Genomic DNA, 20105 nt, shown 5'->3' with positions numbered 1-20105 from the left:
TCTCCATCCTCTACCTCTCCCCATCCTCCCCTACCTCTCCCATGACCATGACCAAAAACTACTCTTTGTCCTCTCGAACCCAGCTGATCCTCATCATCATCATCATCATCATCATCATCATCATCACCATCATCATCATCATCATCATCATCCTCCACCTCCTCTAGGGGTGGTACTATCTCTCTTGGCCCTATCAACCGTGAAAATGGATGATGTGCCATATACTGTGCAAACTAAGTCATCATACCCATATCATTTGTCCCTAGCGACATGTTCCACCACACCACTAACAGTGTATAGAACTCTATATGTGCTATATAAAAATATAATGAAGGCCCCCACTCTGACCTAACCCTATGTATGCGGGCATATAAAGTGGTACCATGCGACATCCCCTGAGTTTGACCAAATTGTCGGTAAACACGCGTCAAAATGAACCTCTTAATGATATAGGGGTCCTCCCTATCAAGTATCTGCTCTGGAATAGGACTAGAATCTTAGTCGCATCCTCCTCCCATGCCTCATAATCTAGGTAAGGCCTCCAAATCACTGAATCCATATTATCAAGAACCCACCGCCAATACTCTAGCTTGTCCCCAACATGGGCTGAGAAGCTGCATGTCTATTGATGGTATGATGAAAGAATAAGTATTCGATAGAATACTGAGGGTGGGTGAATAAGTATATTGAAAAATTGATACAAAGTTCCCAAACTCAAACTCAGTCACACAAAGTAAACATATCTCAGTTAAGATCAATATTCATAAGAATGCTTGACATCAACTGGTTTGACTGTTATGACAACTTAATAGAAAACAACTTCAATCTTGTGAACATCAACAATGCTTAATCATAACTCAACATATTCATCTCTCAATGCTTCTACTTATCATGCCTTATCAGAAGTTAATCAAATCAACAAATAAGATCATAATCACAAAAGCAGTCACCACTTGACACAAATGTATATATGTGGAAAACCCAAATAGGTAAAAACCACGGTGAGATGAGACTCACAAGGATAGCTATCTGAACTCTTTTGAAGTTCACTTAGTTAGGAGCCAAGCCTGTTAAAGCTTTACAATAAGTCCTGTTAAGAACTAATTCCAATTAGAAATCACCCAGTTAAGGGATTTACAAATATGCCTTGATGAAAAGCACAATACCCTATTAGGAGTAACCTCGCTGGAGGATTTAAGAAACCAAGCTAATGGACCACCTTGTTAGAGGATTTAATGAGTAACCAAGCTTGTTAGAGCTTACCCGGTTAAGGGATTTCACTTCTGTTGTAATTGATATAAAACAAAAGGTTTTCTTGATCTGTCTGAGTAGCACTACATTTGCTTGATCAGGTCCTTATAAGCTTCAATCTGCCTTCACTCAAAGTGCATATCCATTCATTGGTTAGGCAACTACACAATCAACAGGTTTCTATCAATCTTGCCAACAACCTTTACAAATAACTTCATTGACCTTAAATATAAATCAATTAGGTCGGTAACACAACAAAAACCTAATTCTCATCATCAAGATTACAAACAAGTTGGTACAATCTTCACCATTAGAAATAAAGACAATCTCTTCACATTCTTCAAGAAAATTTCAACCGCTCCATGATCACCACTTCATCAGACTTTGTAACTCATCACGCATTGTGCATTAGATGCAATCCACTTTGCTCCTTCCCTAGGCAAAAACAAACGTGCCAAAACAATTTAAACTTATCCTCATACAATGATCACACATGTCTTCATCCTTATCGCTTATTAGATAATAAACCAACAAACTTGATCGATCAGGGTTTAACAGCTGATATAGTTTACCGGTTACATTGCATAGAAAGGTTTAACCCTTTACACCGGTTCATGTTGGCATATGATGAACCGGTATGATGATTATGATGATAATGTATGTTGTCATTGATGCAATAAGTATAGGTGAACCAGTATGAAGATTGAAAGAAGTTGTTATTGATGTTCAAGTTAGAGAACCGGTATCAAGAGATGTACTGAACTGGTGTCAGGGTTTCACTAAGTGTGACTACCGGTTGGTAGTCTTAGCTCTAGGGTTTCTAGTTTGGCAATATAGCTTGTGTAATGAAACCGGTGACACTATATGATGAGTTAGCTAAGAAATAAGGATGAGATCAAGATGCCACATCATTTTTGTGCACGTGAAGTATTTCCTTGAGGATCTTGCATATGAAGATCGATTGCATTAAATGTCTACCTTGAGAATGAACATTCTTCTTAGCAGTATGTGAAGAGAGCATGATGGGTTACTGATTTCTATGTGCGGTAAAGAATGGACGATGTAGAATGACTTGTGATCTATTTGAAATTTTTTTATTCTATGCAAAGGGTTTGAACGGTCAGGATTGGACCGCTTGTAATTGTAAACCTAAATTGATTAGGGTTTAGGGTTTATGCTACCGACCTAATTATTGTCTATAAGGTCGATGATGTTTTTTATTGTAAGTGTTGGCAAATGTTGTGTTTGTATCTGAGTGATGAGATACTTGCTAGACCAATGAGTGGAAAACTGTAGAGTGTGATTGCAGAGTAGAGGAACTGAAAAGGATCTGCCTTAGCATATAGTGTTGTTATTAGATCAGAGCTTTATCTATTGTCTTCTAACCTTTTCAATAGTAGGAAAATACCTTTACCGGGTAGCTTTAACGGGCTTATTATAAAACCTCTAACCAAGTGACTCAAGTTCATTGAGTTCTTCAAATCCTCTAGCAAGGTAACCTTTAACAGGGTATATAGCCATCCCTTAACCAGATGATCTTTAACAGGATCGGTTCCTAGCAGAACCTTATTGTAAAGTCTTTAACTGGACTAGGCTCCTAACAGAGCGAGCTTCAAAAGAGTTCAAAAACAAGCTCGTGGGTATTCATCCCCACCGTGGTTTTTCCCTTTTGGGTTTCCACATGAAAAATCTCTGTGTCATGAGTTGTGCATTTTTCATGTGATGATTGAGTATTCTTTGTTTAGGTGGTTACGCATGCAGAGATAATGGTTATGGTATTACTGATACAACACATGCATATGTATTTTGGTGAAGTAGTTATCAAGTGTTGAATGATATTTGAAGTATTCAATTTTACTGGTTTAGATGTATGAATTCTTACTGTGTTTAACCGGTATTTCCATGGATAAGTTGTTGAGAAGTTTTTCTCTATACTGTTTCACCCTCCCCCCTCTTAGTACCAGTTAGGGTATTTATTGTTCATCATTATTCATTAATTGGTATCAGAGTGACTCCAGGTCCTCGGTGATATAAGCTTAACTGCTTGAGGTAAAAGATCTTGCTTTAATGATGAAGAGGGAAGGTCCTAAGTTCAATAGAGATAACTTCAAAATATGGAAGGATAGAATGAATATTTATATCAAGAGTTTGGGTGCTCAACATTGGAGAAATGTTGATAATGCCTATGTAATCCCCACTGGCACTCTAACTGATGATCAGAAAAGAGAGATTCAATAAAATGGGCAAGTCATGGAAGCCCTTATTAGCAGTTTGTCTGATATTGAGTTCATTGATGTACAAGATAAGGACACTCCTAACGATGTATGGGCTACACTGGAAACCATTTATGGCGGTGATGAGCATGTCAAGAAAGCAAAGGAAGAGAGCCTTAGAGGAAAATTTGAAGACATGAGGATGGTTTAAGGAGAGACCATTCAGCAATATGGCATAAGGATCAAGACTGTGGTTGGAGACATTAAGAGAACTAATGGAATAATTGATGATGCCACCATTGTTAGTAAAGTTTTGAGATCATTGTTACCGATCTATGCAATCAAAGTAGCTGCTATCCAGGAACTAAGCTCTATCGACAAAACCAAGGTATCCTTAGACTCTTATCATTGCAAAGTTGACAGCATATGAGTTGAATAGCTATGATGGCAGTGTTCAGAAGACTGAGTCAGCTTTTAGAGCATCTATTACACCAACCAGAAAAGGAAAAGAAGTAAGTACCAGTTATGAATCCATGCAAAGCAGAGGTATGGATGATGAAGAGATTCTGATGGAGTTTGAAGCTCTTCTTGCGAAGAGACTTTTAAAAGGCACTAGAAAATACAGAGGTAAGCTTCCTTTAAAACATTTTTCCTACAATAACATACGACATATAGTTGTTAACTTTCCTAACAATGACAATAAGGATAAACCGGAAAGGTCTAGAAAGTATAAAGGAGGAAGTAGAGGAAATTGTCTTGTTGCAGTTGATGAAGGTGTTACTGATGAAGAATCTGAGGATGAAGAGAATGAAGACATAGTATTTGTACCTATAAATGAAGAAGTGTCTGACAAGAAAGCCCTTGTCTCTTGCATTGACAACTCTAATGAGTGGATTATTGATAGTGGGTCTTCTCACCACATGACTGGTGACCGGAGAAAGTTTCTGTCTCTGGAAGAATATGATGGAGGCATTGTCCATTTTGGCAATGATGCACCTTGCTTGGTAAAAGGTAAAGGATCCATCTCACTTAATGGAAAGAGCAGTATGGATGATGTCTACTGGGTAGAAGGTCTTAAGCATAACCTTTTGAGTGTTGCTTAGCTAAATGACAAAGGACTCATTCTGGAGTTCAAAGGTGTAGTCTACAGTATAATTGGAAAGAGTGGTGAACTTATTGTCACCAGTAAGCAAACCAGAGGTAACTTATTTCAGTTGAATGCCAAGATTACAGTGTCTAATGGCGAAGTTTGATGACAGTTGGTTATGGCCTAGGAGACTTTGTCATATGAATTTTGATAATAATGTAAAAGCCAGTAAGATCAAGGCAGTAAGAGGATTGCCTTGGCTGAACAAACCAAAGAATTATTTGTGCAGAGAATGTCAACTTGGGAAGATGTCTTCCTCAACTTTCAAAGGTAAGTCTTTTTCAGTAGAGAACTTACTTGATCTTGTGCATACCGATTTGTGTGGTCCAATGAAAACTAGAAGTATTTAGGGAGATAGGTATTTCATGATTCTTACTGATGACTACTCAAGAATGAGGTGGGTCATATTCTTGAAAGACAAGTCTAAGGCATTTGGAAAGTTCAAAGCCTTTAGAGCATTAGTAGAGAAGGAAAGTGTTCAAAGGATAAAATGCCTAAGAACTGATCAAGGAGGTGAATTCACTTCTGATGAATTCAATGAGTACTATGAAGATAACGGTACCAAGAGGCAGTTGTCTGCCCCAAGGACACCACAACAAAATGGTATAGCAAAAAGGAATAACAGGACTATATTTGAAGTGGCCAGAACAATGTTGATCCAAGGAAAGGTTGCTCACACTTTTTGGAGAGAGGCGGTGAGCACTGCAGCTATACTATGAACTAGGTACTCATCAAGAAAGGTAAAGATAAAACCCCTTATGACTATTAGACTGGGCAGACTCCCACTGTGAGCTATTTTAAAGTATTTGGCAATAATTTTTATATCAAGAGAGGAGAGCATTTGAGCAATTTTGATGCTAAATGTGATGAAGGAATTTTTTTGGGATATTCCACTAAGAGCAAAGCTCTCAAGTGCAACAATAATAGGACTCAAAAAATTGTTGAGAGTATCAATGTTAGGGTTGATGAATCCCCTAAGAAACATGTAGCGAACAAGTGGAAGATGAATCGGGTGTAAGCTTATGGGAACCAGTTAATAAAGAAACAAGCAAAGACCTAAGTGTTCTTGTACTAGTAGAAGCTGTAGTAGGTGAAGAAGAAGATGGAGAAGAAGAAGAAGAAGAGAAAAAGCAAATAGAACTAGCTAGAGTCATTCCTAGATATGTGAAATTACATCATGATCTGAAGTAGATCATAGGAGATAAAGATGCAGGGATACTCACAAGAAGAAAGGTGAAAGAAAACTCTTGCATGATTTCCAAATTTGAGCCTAAGACTTCTAGAGAGGCACTTACAGATGAAGATTGGATTAAGGCAATGGAAGAGGAACTAGACCAGGTAGAAAAGAATGAAACATGGTCTTTGGTACCCAAACCAAAACACAAGAATGTCATAAGTACCAAATGCATCTTCAGGAATAAGCTAAATGAAGAAGGCACAGTTGTAAGGAACAAGGAAAGACTTGTATGCAAGGGATATGCTCAGGAAGAAGGAGAAGACTATGGAGAAACCTTGGCCCCAGTGGCTAGACTGGAAGGTGTTCGAATGCTACTTGCATTTGCAGCATTTAAGGGATTCAAGGTATACCAAATGGATGTGAAGTCTGCATTCTTGAATGGAATCCTAGAAGAGGAAGTGTATATTGAGCAACAGGATGGGTTTGCCTTATCAGAAGATAGTAACATAGTGTGTAGATTACACAAGGCCCTATATGGATTGAAACAAGCACCAAGGGCATGGTATGAATGATTACACTCTCATCTTGTGAAAATAGGATTATAGAGAACAAGTGAGGATAGCAACATCTACCTAAAATTTGAAGGTGATCAGATTCTTATCTGTGATGTGTTTGTAGATGACATAATCTTTGGAGGAGATGATAAAATGAGTCATGCATTTGCAGATGAAATGAAGAAAGAGTTTGAAATGTCTCTGATTGGAGAGATAAAGTTCTTCATTGGTTTATAGATTTAGCAAATGAAAGAGGGTATCTTTATTACCCAGTCTAAGTATGTCAAAAAGGTATTGAAGACCTTTGGCATGGAGGAAACCAAACCGGTTGGTACACCGATGGTGACTGGATGTAAATTGACTAAGGAAGATGATTCAAAGTTGGTGAATGAGGATTACCATTCAATGATTGGTAAGTTGCATTATGTGGTACATAGCAGACCAGATATTGCTCATGTAGTGGGCATTGTGGCCCGTTTTTAGAAAATTCCAATAGAATCCCACTTGGTAGCAGTCAAGAGGATTCTTAGATACCTGAGAGGAACAATTGATTATGGATTGTGGTATCCATACAATGGTGATTTTAATCTCAAAGTATATACCGATGTAGATTGGGGAGGTAATGTGGATGACCAGAAGAGCACAACCAGTGATGCGTTCTTTCTTGGTGGAAGACTAGTCTCATGGACGAGTAAGAAGCAGAGCTATACTTCTCATTCTACAACTCAAGTGGAGTATGTGGCAGCATTTATGAACTGCACTCAAGCAATTTGGATGAAACATGTATTGGATGGTTTTAAAGTACCTATATCTGAACCGGTGAGTATATTTTGTGACAACACAAGTGCAATCAATATTTCCAAGAATCTGGTATTGCATGCTAGAACTAAGCACATTGAGCTCAAGTATCATTTCTTGAGAGCGAAGGTTCAAAACAAGGAGGTTGTATTACAACATGTTTCCAGTAAGGAGCACCTAGCAGACATATTCACTAAGCCCTTACCAAAGACTACATTTACCTATTTGAGAGTTGAATTAGGGTTTTTGCCCCTTCATTAAGTAAACTAAAGTTTTGTGCTCCACATCAGTCAGGTACTACAGTGACAAATCTTACAAGGTTGATGTGTTGAAGGATGCAACTGCATAGGGGGAACAGCATAGTGGAGAACGGAAGCTTGTGTCTCCACTTTGGTATTGTTGTCAAAGGGGGAGAAGATATTTGATGTATGATATGGGAGAAGATATCTGATGATGAAGATATATGTTATAGATGCAATGCTACACTAAGTATTGCCATCAATGCCAAAAGGGGAGATTGTTTGCATATGATGAACTGGTATGATGATTATGATGATAATGTATGTTTTCATTGATGTCAATAAGTACAGGTGAACCAGTATAAAGATTGGAAGAAGGTTTTATTGATGTTCAAGTTAGAGAACTGGTATGAAGAGATGTAGTGAACCGGTGTCAGGGTTTCACTAAGTGTGACTACCGGTTGGTAGTCTCAGCTCTAGGATTTATGGTTTGGCAATCTAGCTTGTGTGATGCAACCAGTGACACTCTGTGATGAGTTAGCTAATAAATAAGGATGAGATCGAGATGCCACATCAATTTTGTGCACGTGAATATTTCCTTGAGGATCTTGAATATGAAGATCAATTGCATTAAATGTCTACATCGAGAATGAACATTCTTCTTAGTGGTATGTGAAGAGAGCGTGATGGGTTACTGATTTCTATGTGCGGTGAAGAATGGACAATGCAGAATGACTTGTGATCTGTTTGAGATTATTTTATTCTATGCAAAGTGTTTGAACGGTCAAGATTGGACCACTTGTAATTGTAAACCTAAATTGATTAGGGTTTAGGGTTTATGCTACCGACCTAATTATTGTCTATAAGGTCGATGATGTTTGTTATTGTAAGTGTTAGAAAATGTTGTGTTTGTATCCGAGTGATGAGATACTTGCTAGACCAGTGAGTGGAAAAATGCAGAGTGTGATTGCAGAGTAGAGGAATTGAAAAGGATCTACCTTAGCATATAGTGTTGTAATCAGATCAGAGCTTTATCTATTGTCTTCTAACCATTTCAACCATAGGAAAATCCCTTTACCGGGTAGCTTTAATAGGCTTATTGTAAAACCTCTAACCAGGTGACTCAAGTTCATTGAGTTCTTCAAATCCTCTAGCAAGGTAACCTTTAACAGGGTATATAGTCATCCCTTAACCAGGTGATCTTTAATAGGATCGGTTCCTAGTAGAACCTTATTGTAAAGTCTTTAACCAGACTAGGCCCCTAATAGAGTGAGCTTCACAACAGTTCAAAAACAATCTTGTGGGTATTCATCCCCACCGTGGTTTTACCCTTTTGGGTTTCCATGTGAAAAATCCGTGTGTCATGAGTTGTGCATTTTTCATGTGATGATTTAGTATTCTTTGTTTAGGTGATTATGCATGCAGAGCTAATGGTTATGGCATTACTGATACAACACATGCATATGTATTTTGGTGAAGTAGTTATCAAGTGTTGAATGATATTTGAAGTATTTAGTTTTATTGGTTTAGATGTCTGAAGTCTTACTGTGTTTAACTAGTATTGCCATGGTTAAGTTCAGTGATGAAGACAATCGGTTATTGTTTTAACTTGATAAGTTGTTGAGAATATTTTGTCTGTACTGATTCACCCCCCCCCCCTCAGTACCATTTAGGGTATTTATTGTTCATCATTATTCATTAGTTCACCGGTTCACAAACTTTACATACTAGTTTACAACATCTTCCACAAAGCTCTTTTGACCGGTTAGTAGCCAATATCAAAAACAACAATATCAGCCATAACATGAATACCATTACCGGTTCAATTGACATCAATGACAACATATCATTAATGCAATCTCTATACAAAGAGCCAACAAACTCAAAATGCCAACAATCTCCCCCTTTGGCATTGATGGCAATACAAATATCAATGCCTCTGATTGTTGTTGAGATTGGTGAATAGGAATCCCGGTTTACATTACCAAGTATTCACCTTGTTGTTGTTTGTCTTCAACCTACCATTGGTTCACCTAATCAGACACATAATTCTTCTCCTCAATCACATAATTCTTCTCCCTCTTTGACAGCAATGCCAAAGTGAAAGTAAAAAGAAAATGTGATTCTGCTCTCACTATGTGTCAACATCATTTTGCAACTCAATGCCACCCCTATGGAATACATCCACTTCTTCATCAATCCATGTAAAATTCTGCAAGTGGTTCAGGGGTTGATGTAATTAGCATCATGCTCAACTAACTTCATGAAGAGGGACAAACCCCAATTGACTTCTAAGATACTCGAAAGTGGTCTTAGGTAGAGGTTTGGTAAAGATATCTACAAGTTGCTCCTTGGTAGAAACATGCTCCAAGATAACATCTTTACTTTGAACTTTTTCCCTCAAGAAGTGATATTTCAATTCAATGTGCTTATTCCTTGCGTGCAAAATAGGATTTTTAGAAATGTTTATTGCACTTGTATTATCATAAAAAATCTTTATTGGTTCTGATATTTCCATCTTCAAACCTTCCAAAATGTGTCTCATCCACATAGCTTGTGTGTAATTCATATAAGCTTCTACATACTCAGCTTCAGCAGTAGATTGTGAAGCACAACTCTGCTTTTTACTACTCCATGAAACTAGCCTTCCTCCTAGAAAGAATGCTCCACCGGTAGTACTCTTTCGGTCATCAATATTTCCTTCACAATCAGCATCTGTGTGTGCTTTCAAATCAAAATTTCCACCATATGGATACCATAACCCATAGTCAACAGTACCTTTCAGATATCTAAAAATTTGATGGGGGTCTACCTAGCTTGCTCACACTTCACCTAGTTGGTGTTGCTCAATTCCACCAGCCTCACTAGGTCTAGCTATGCTTCAAGACCTCTAATTCCTTCCAATCTCTTCTAGGACTTGCTCCTTACTGATCTCAAGGTGTTTGCAGCAAGTGTTTGACTAAGAACCCCACCATTTCAATGTGTTTTCCATATGCTCAATCTTGCTATCATGACAACAACTTGTCAATTTCTCACTTTTCACCCCCATGTTGTTGTGAGTCATTGCAGAGGTGTGGAGGTGGTTTTTACTATGGAATCAACCAACTAGGTCCATTTGAGGTTGTGCAATCTTCATCTCCCTTACCGATTTCATGAAATTGCCTAGAAATAGGGCTACAAGGATGAGCCCCAATTAGGCCTCCTAAATCCGGTTTTTGAGGGTTTTTGGTTTTATGGTCCAAAAGACCTTGCAAAGAGTTTTACTTTTCTTCAATCATTCACTTATCCCCAAGATATTTTTGTTGTTTTGGCTTCCCAAATTTCCGTACGTACCCTAACCCAAAAATGAGGGTTTGGTAGGGTTTCTAGGCCTTTAACCGGCAGTGACTGTTCAATTTTGAGGAATGGGAATATAAAGGTCTTCTCAAGGATTATCCTTGTTGTTTCAACTCTATATGGACCTCATGAACCTCTCCAAATTATTTGGCCAAGGTTTTGTGTTCACCTCTGCACTATGCATTCAATTTTCACCTTGTCTCCTCTAGTCGGGTTGCTCCTAGACTCGCCTAGAAAAAGGTGGTAACCATGATGAAATCCACTTTCAGAACTCCTCCCTACATATTTACACTATACATATGGTTGCCTTCCATGTCCCAATAGGCCATGATGGTAGCACAAAGGGATTTTATGGGGCAACCATTTTACAAGAATTTACTATTTACAAGCCAAAACTGGTTGTTTAGAAACAAAACAATGAAAGTACTAACACACCCTATCTACAAAAAATAGTGATAACAGTCTGAAAATGAGTAGTTTAAAATTTTCAATCATACAAAATCAAACTTACAACCTTAGTAATCATGCAAGAAGAGGTTTAAATATTCTTTCCCATGTGTGGAGACACCTTAGGGAATTTTTCTATCCCTAACTCCACCGCTAAGCTCTTTAGGACCAAAGTTGTCACGACAACTTTTACAACTTTCCACATTTTGTATTTCCAACCTAAGAAACCTATTTCAATTCATTACTCATGAATTTTTAAACATTCCTAAGACTATTCTAAACCTCTCCAATGCTCATACCAAGTCATGCCTCTTTTCACCATCAAGAAGGCCATTTCAACTACTCAAACTATTACCTATTCACAAAGTGCAAACCTAGGAAGAAAACCAGCTCAACTAGGCCTACATTTGACTCAAATAAAACATCACACTGACACCTTGGACCCTCCTAGATCCCTTATTAGAAACATGACTTGGCTAAGGTCAGTACAAGCCAAAATTGTGGAAGGACTATGAGCCTAAGTCCTAGGTGCTCCTGCACCATTCTCCCAAACAAAAGAAAACTAAGTCACCTCTTTGGGGATCAGGTTTTGATCAATGCCTAACTTCTTAAACTCTATCTCCAGCACCCATGTAGCCTCGGCATCATCCATACCCTGCCACTTGATGAGGTGCTCCCAATAGATTTGGTGTCTTGTCTTCTTAGCAATCCTTGAACCCAATACCTTTTCAGCCTTTCGACTTGGTTTTGCTGGTACTTGAAGGTTATTCACATCATATAATACCTCTGAGTCACTACAATCTAAACCTTGAATTGGCCCTTTGTAAGCAACTAAGTCTACTATGTTGAAAACTGGTGATAGTCCTATTTCACTCGGTAGGTCCACCTTGTATGAATTTTCCCCATACTTGGCTAGGATGGCACATAGACCCAACCTTCTCATCTGTAACTTATTAGGTACTCCTTGTTGTAGCCTTGCTTCATTTAGATGCACCATGACAAGATCACCTACTTGGAATTGTATATTCTTCCTTCTCTCATCAACCTTTTGCTTGATCTTACTTGTGTTCTCCATCAATGTTTTCTTGACTGATTCATGTACCTCTTTCATTAACTGAGCAAAATCTTCAGCATATCCACTTCTTCTTGTTGCATTCCCTAAATCCCTTAACTCCAATATACCCCTTGGGTGAAGACCATAGACCACCTCAAAAGGACTCTTACTAGTGGTTCTATTTATTGTGTCATTGTAAGCATATTCAGCTTGTGATAACACTTGATCCCATGTCTGACCATAATCCTTGGTAAGGCACCTTAATAAGTTTCATAAGCTCCTATTAACCACTTCAGTCTGCCCATCTATTTGTGGGTGGTAGGCTGATCCAAAATATAGGTTGGTGCCAAGCTTTTGCCAAAGTGTCTTCCAAAAATGACTCATGAACTTTGAGTCCCTATTCTAAACAATGCTCATGGGTAAACCATGCATCCTTATCACTTCCTTGAAGAACAAATGAGCTATATGACATGCATCATGAGTAGTCTTGCAAGGTACAAAGTGGGCCATCTTACTAAACTTGTCCACTATGACATAAATGTTGTCAAATCCCTGCTTTGTCCTTGGTAAACCTATTACAAAATCCATACTAATGCACTCCCAAGGTCTATTTGGTATGGGAAGAGGTTGGTATAAACCGGCATTTGAAGAAGTGCCCTTGGCCTTTTGACAAATAATGCAAGTTTCCACATACTTCTTAACATCTTGATTCATCCTAGGCCAATAGTAATACCTATGGACCAACTCTTGAGTCTCGTTGACTCCAAAATGACCACTAAGACTGCCATTATGCTTCTCTTGTATGAGATTTTCTCTCATTGACCCTCTAGGCACACAAAGTTGTCCTCCTCTAAACAATAACCCATCTTGCAAGGTAAAATCTGAATACTCGCTATGAAAATGATTTTAATACTCTTTGCATACCTTGTAAGCATTTGAGAAGTCTTCATCATCTGGGTATAGGTCTCTAAAACTATCAACACCTATGCTTCTTAACTGAATTTCTTGGACTGTCAAAAGTCTTCTAATCAATGCATCAGCAACCCAGTTTAATTGACCTTTTTATGCTTGATTATGAATTTGTAGGATTTCATATACTCTACCCACTTCATGTGTTTGTGACTGAGTTTGTCTTATGAGTTTAGAAAGCTTAAAGCTTGATTGTCTGTGTAGACTAAAAATTCATTAGGAAGGAGATAGTGTCTCCACTTCCTTAAAGCCTGTACTAAAGCATATAATTCCAAGTCATATGAGGAGTATTTCCTATTTGCATCATTTATCTTCTCACTATGGAAATCTATTGGTCTTTCTTCTTGGCTTAGTACAGCACCTACTGGCTTGCATCACATTCCACTGTGAAGAGCTTCTCAAAACTAGGCAACACCAACACCAGTTGAGTGGCTATCTTTTCTTTCAAGGTTTCAAAACCTCTATTTGCTTGTTCATTCCACTGAAACTTTGCCTTCATTCCACCTCTAATAGTGTCCAACATTGGTGCACATATAGCACTAAATTACCTAATGAACTTCCTGTAATACTAAGCTAGTCCATGGAAGCTTCTCACCTATGTTGCTGACTTAGGATTAGGCCAATTCACTATGGTTTCAACCTTGCTAGGATCCATCTTGAGGTTTCCTTGTGACAACACAAACCCAAGGTAAACCAACTCCTTCCCAACAAATTCATACTTGTCCAAGTTCATGGTTAGCTTCTCTTCATACAATCTTTGTAGCACAATTTGCAAATGATTAACATGATCTGCCCTATCCTTACTGAAAATGAGAATATCATCTAAATATACCACCACAAATTTACCTATGAAGTCCTTCATCCCCTCATTCATGAGTCTCATTAAGGTTCTTGGAGCATTAGATAATCCAAATGGAATTACAAGCCACTCATAAAGACCCTTTGTTGTCTTGAATGTTGTTTTCCATTCATCACCCTCCTTAATCCTAATTTGGTGGTATCCACTTTTAAGGTCAATCTTGGTAAATTATTTGGCTTCCCCTAAACAGTCCATTAGGTCTTCTATTCTAGGAATTGGAAACCTATATCTAATACTGATCCTATTTATAGCCCTAGAGTTAGTGCACAATCTCCAAGTACCACCTTTCTTTGGGGCTAAAACGGTAGGTACAGCACAAGGGCTAATTCTTTTCTTGATTAGGCCTTGGTCTAAAAGCTCTTGGATTTGTTTAGCAATCTCAACATTTTGTTGGGGAGACATCTTGTAAGCTGCCTTGTTAGGTAAGGATGCTCTGGGTATAAAGTCTATTTGATGTCTTATGGATCTTTTAGGAGGTAAGGTGGTTGTTTGTCCATCACTCACTATTCCTTTGAACTTTTTCAATAGGTCTTGAACCTCTATTGGCAAATCAGGCTTCTCTTTCTTGTCTTCCTCTTTAGGCTTCATTACTAATGCAAACCCTATACCTTCACCTTCCTCAAGTGTCTTCAAGAACTATTTTTCACTCACCAAAAGGACATTAGGACCTTCTGCTCTTTTTTCACCTTCCTCGGGGATAGATTGGATCTTGAATGTCACTCCATCTTTCTTGAATGAATATGCATTCTTGGCTCCATCATGAATAGCTTGTCTATCAAATTACCATGGTTTTCCCAATAGAATATGGTATGCATCCATGGGTAGGACATCACACAACACTTTGTCCTTATACCTCCCAATGGTGACATCCACCCATGCTTGCTCATTGACTAGGACATGTTGGCCTTTGTTCAACCAAGTGACTCTATATAGGTTGTTGTGAGGTATACTTTGTAATTTAAGCTTACTCACTGCCTCTTCTGACACAATGTTGTCTGTTGACCCTGAATCAATGATCACTTTGCAAACTTTTTCCATAATCTTCCATTTGATCCTAAATAATGACCTCCTTTGGCTAGGTACTTCTCTGACGGGTTCTTTTATCAAAGTTCTTCTTATCATCAAGTTGTCACCTACCTCTGCTTCTAAGGCAACCTCTGAAGTCTTGCTGCTTCAAGTCTCTTCTTGAAGGTAGTTCACTCTCCTTTCACTACTCTATGATGATGATCCCTTCTCTGGACACCTATATGATGGATGACCAAGTTGATTGCAATGGTAACACTTCATTGAGGCAAAATATGAGGAACCTCTACCTTGTCCACTAGACCTGCCTCTAAAACCACTATTTGACCCCCTTCCTCTATTTAATCATCCTTTACCAATGCCACTTTCTTTCTTCTCAGTGAGTTTAGACTCACCTTGTGTTCTTTGCTCTGAGTTTCTTCCTCCAAAGCCTCCCCTATGGCCTCTATTTTATTTTCCTCTACCCCTACCCCTATTACTACTTAAATCATGTCTTCTTTTCCATTTTTCTTCCACTTTAAGGGCAAGTTGATAGCTTTGATGAACTGTCTTTGGGCTCATTAGACTGATTTTCTCTCGGATGTTCCATCTTAGTCCATTTAGGTACCTAGCAACTTTAAGACTTTATTCTTCCACCACATGAGATCTAAGACTAAGTTTGTGAAACTCCTCCATATAACCACTTACATCAAGGTCTTTTTGTCTTTGGTTTTGTCTTTTCCTACAAATCTGCACTTCATAGTCATCGGGAAGATAGACTTCTTTGATTTTGACTAACATCCCTTTCCAAGAAGAGATGGGAGGTTTACCTACTTTCTTCCTCTCATCCTGCACAAATTTCCACCATGTGAGAGCAACTCCTCTCATCTTAGACTTTGCCACTTTAACTCTTTGAGCTTTAGTTATGCCTTCACACTCAAAATGTTTCTCCATGCCCTCTATCCATTCTATAACCACTTTTGCTTCCATCTTACCAGTGAACAATGGCAATCCTTCTAGTGATTTACCACTTAAGGCTTTCAATGCCTTTAGGAAAGGTTCTTATTCTAAGATAGGATCAAGTTTAGGTACTTTGTCTACTTCTGACACCTCTTTACCCTTCCCCTTTGCTCCTTCAACCTTTACCAACACTTCATCTGCCTTGAAATCTCACCAAGCTTACTTTCCAATTCAATCAACTTTTCCTTCGGGAGTCTATTCTCTTCCTCCTGATCATCCACTTTCTTTGCCAAATCTGCATTTTTCACCATGGTGTTGTCTCCTATAGATTCCACTGAGGACGTCTACTCACCTATCCCAAATCTTATAGGCTCTTATACCAATTTGATGGGGTCTACCTAGCTTGCTCAAACTTCACCTAGTTGGTGTTGCTCAATTCCACCAACCTCACTAGGTCTAGCTATGCTTAAAGACCTCTAATTCCTTCCAATCTCTACTAGGACTTGCTCCTTACCAATCTAAGGTTTTTACAACAAGTGTTTGACTAAGAACCCCACCATTTCAATGTGTTTTCCATATGCTCAATCTTGCTATCATGACAACAACTTGTCAATTTCTCACTTTTCACCCCCATTTTGTTGTGAGTCATTATAGAGGTGTGGAGGTAGTGTTTATGATGGAATCAATCCAACTAGGTCCATTTGAGGTTGTGCAATCTTCATCTCCCTTACCGATTTCATGAAATTGCGTAGAAATAGGACTACAAGGATGAGCCCCAATTAGGCCTCCTAAATCCAGTTTTTGAGGGTTTTTGGTTTTATGGTCAAAAATACCTTGCAAAGAGCTTTACGTTTCTTCAATAATTCACCTATCCCTAATAGATTTTTGTGGTTTTGGCTTCCCAAATTGTTGTACAGTACCCTAACCCAAAAATGAGGGTTTGGTAGGGTTTCTAGGCCTTTAACCGGCAGTGACTGTTCAATTTTGAGGAATGGGCATCTAAAGGTCTTTTCAAGGCTTATCCTTGCTTTTTCAACTCTTTATGGACCTCATGAACCTCTCCAAATGATTTTTGTAAGGTTTTGTGTTCACCTCTACACTATGCATTCAATTTTCACCCTGTCTCCTCTAGTCAGGTTGCTCTTGGACTCGCCTAAAACAAGGTGGTAACCATGATTAACTCCACTTCCAGAACTCCTCCCTACATATTTATAATATAAATAGGGTTTCCTTCCATGTCCCAACAGGTTGTGATGGTAGCATGGAGGGATTTTATGGGGCAACCATTTTACAAGAATTTACTATTTACAAGCCAAAACTAGTTGTTTGGAAACAAAAAAATGAAAGTACTATCACGCCCTATATAAAAACCATGAAAAGAACCAAATAGTACTGGAACACACCAAAGAAATACAATCCAAAATTGGATCAATGGATTCAATCCATTAGTGTTCACATTTTATGCAAAAGAAGACCAAAAACAGTTATAACAGTCCGAAAATGAGTAGTTTCAGATTGTCAATCATACAAAATCAAACTTCCAACCTTGTTAATCATGTAAGAGGAGTTTTAAATAGTCTTCCCCATGTTTGGAGGCACCCTAGGGCATTGTGCTATCCCTAACTCCACCGCTAAGCTCTTTAGGACCAAAGTTGTCATGACAACTTTTACAACTTTCCATATTTTGTATTTCCAACCTAAGCAACCTATTTCAAGTCATTACTCATGAATTTTTAAACATTAAAAAGAATATTCTAAACCTCTCCAATGCTCATACCAATTCATGCCTCTTTTGACCATCAAGAAGGCCATTTCAACTACTCAAACTATTACCTATTCACAAAGTGCAAACCTAGGAATAAAACCAACTCAACTAGGCCTACATTTGACTCAAATCAAACATCACACTCACAACTTGGACCCTCCTGGACTCCTTATTAGAAACCTAACTTGGCTCAAGTCAATACAAGCCAAAATTATGGAAGGACTATGAGCCTAAGTCTTAGGTGCTCCGGAACCAAAATTCTTTTGGTTGCCATCAGATGTGCCTCCTTTGGATTCTTCTGAAATCTTGCAACAATACCAACTGCATGGGCGAAATTTGGTTGACTGTGAACAACATAGTGTAATTTGCCAATCATTGACCTGTATTCTTTTTCATATACTGACTTAGATGCATCTTCTTTGGACAATTTACAACCTGTAACCATAGGGGTTCCAACTGGTTTACAATCACTCATACTGAAAGTCTTCAAAACCTCTTCACATACTTGGATTGAGTCATGAAAATACCATTCTTCGTTTGTTGTATTTGTAAGCCTATGAAATTTTTTATTTCCCCTACTATTGACATCTCAAACTCATTCTTCATTTCATCAGCAAAACAATTACTCATGTCATGATTACCTCCAAATATAATGTCATCAACAAATACTTCACTGACCAGTATTTGATCTCCTTCAGACTTGAGATAAATTTTGTTGTCATCACTAGTTCTAGTAAATCCTATCTTCATGAGATGAGTATGAAGCTATTCATACCATGCTCTGGGTGCCTGCTTTAATCCATACAAAGCTTTATGCAATTTGAATACCATGTCTTCCTTTTATGTCAATGCATAACCATCAGGTTGCTCTATATAAACCTCTTCTTCTAGTATCCCATTCAAGAATGCAGACTTAACATCCATCTGGCATACCTTGAACTTCTTATGAGCTGCAAATGCAAGCAATGTTTAGACACCTTCCAGTCTTGCTATTGGTGCAAAAGTTTCTCCATAATCCTCTCCTTCTTCTTGTGCATAACCTTTGCATACTAATCTTGCCTTGTTGCGAACTACAACACCATCTTCCTTTAACTTGTTTCTAAACACCCATTTAGTACCTATAACATTCTTTTTTACCAGTCGGGGTACAAGGGTCCTTGTGTTGTTCTTCTCAATTTGATCCAACTCCTCCTCCATAGCTTTCACCCAATGATCATCACCAAATGCCTCCTTAGCACTTCTAGGTTCAAAGGTGGAGATCATGCAAGATTTCCCTCTTAGTCTCCTTCTAGTTAGTACACTGGCATCCTTATCTCCAATTATTTATTCAGGACTATGATTCAGTCTCACATACCTAGGAATAACATGATCATTCTCTTCAGGCTTAGTTTCTTCATTATCATCTTCCTCTGAATTTATTTGTTCTGGTTGAACAAGTACATCAGGAATTGCTTTACTGGCTTCTAATTTAATAGTTTTAGGTTCCAAAAGAAAAATGCAAGGATCTTCGTCCTTCTTCTTAGAACTGGTTCCATTTGAAAGATTAGGACATTCATCTACACAAACATCAGCACTCTCAACAATTTTCTGTGTCGGGTTGTTGAAGCATTTATAGGCCTTACTCTTGGTGAAATAGCCAAGAAATATGCCTTCATCACTCTTAGCTTCAAACTTGCTTATGTAATCACCTCTTTTAATAAAACATTTGCTTCCAAATATCTTAAAATAGCTAACATCAGGTGATCTCCCATAACAGTATTCATATGGGGTCTTGTCCTTACCTCTTTTCACCAGAACTTGGTTCATTGTGTAAACAATTGTACTTACAACTTCTTTCCAAAATGTTTTTGCTACACCTCCTTGAATCAACATAGTCCTAGCAGCTTCAACCACTGATTGGTTGTTTCTCTCTGATATACCATTCTGCTATAGTGTCCTTGGTGCAGAAAGTTGTTGCTTGATACCATTATCATCACAATACTTAGTGAACTCCACAGAAGTGAATTCACCGCCTTGATCTGTTCTTAAACATTTTATCTTTTTGCCACTCTCTTTCTCAGCTAAGGCTCTGAATGCCTTGAATTTACCAAAAGCTTCATTCTTATTCTTCAAGAATGTGACCCACATCATCCTTGAACACTCATCAGTGAAGATCATGAAATATCTGTCACCTTGAATGCTTCTTGTTCTTCTGGGTCCACATAGATCTATATGAACCAAATCTAACAAGTGCTCTGCTGAGAAGGACTTGCTCTTGAAAGTTGAAGAAGTCATCTTTCCTAGCTAACATTCTTTACAACGAGCATTAACCGGTTTGTCTAGCTAAGGTAGACC

The sequence above is a fragment of the Cryptomeria japonica genome, chromosome 7 (genome assembly GCF_030272615.1).
Source record: "Cryptomeria japonica chromosome 7, Sugi_1.0, whole genome shotgun sequence".
NCBI classification, from domain to species: Eukaryota; Viridiplantae; Streptophyta; class Pinopsida; order Cupressales; family Cupressaceae; genus Cryptomeria; species Cryptomeria japonica.
Note: the sequence above shows the minus strand (reverse complement) of the source record.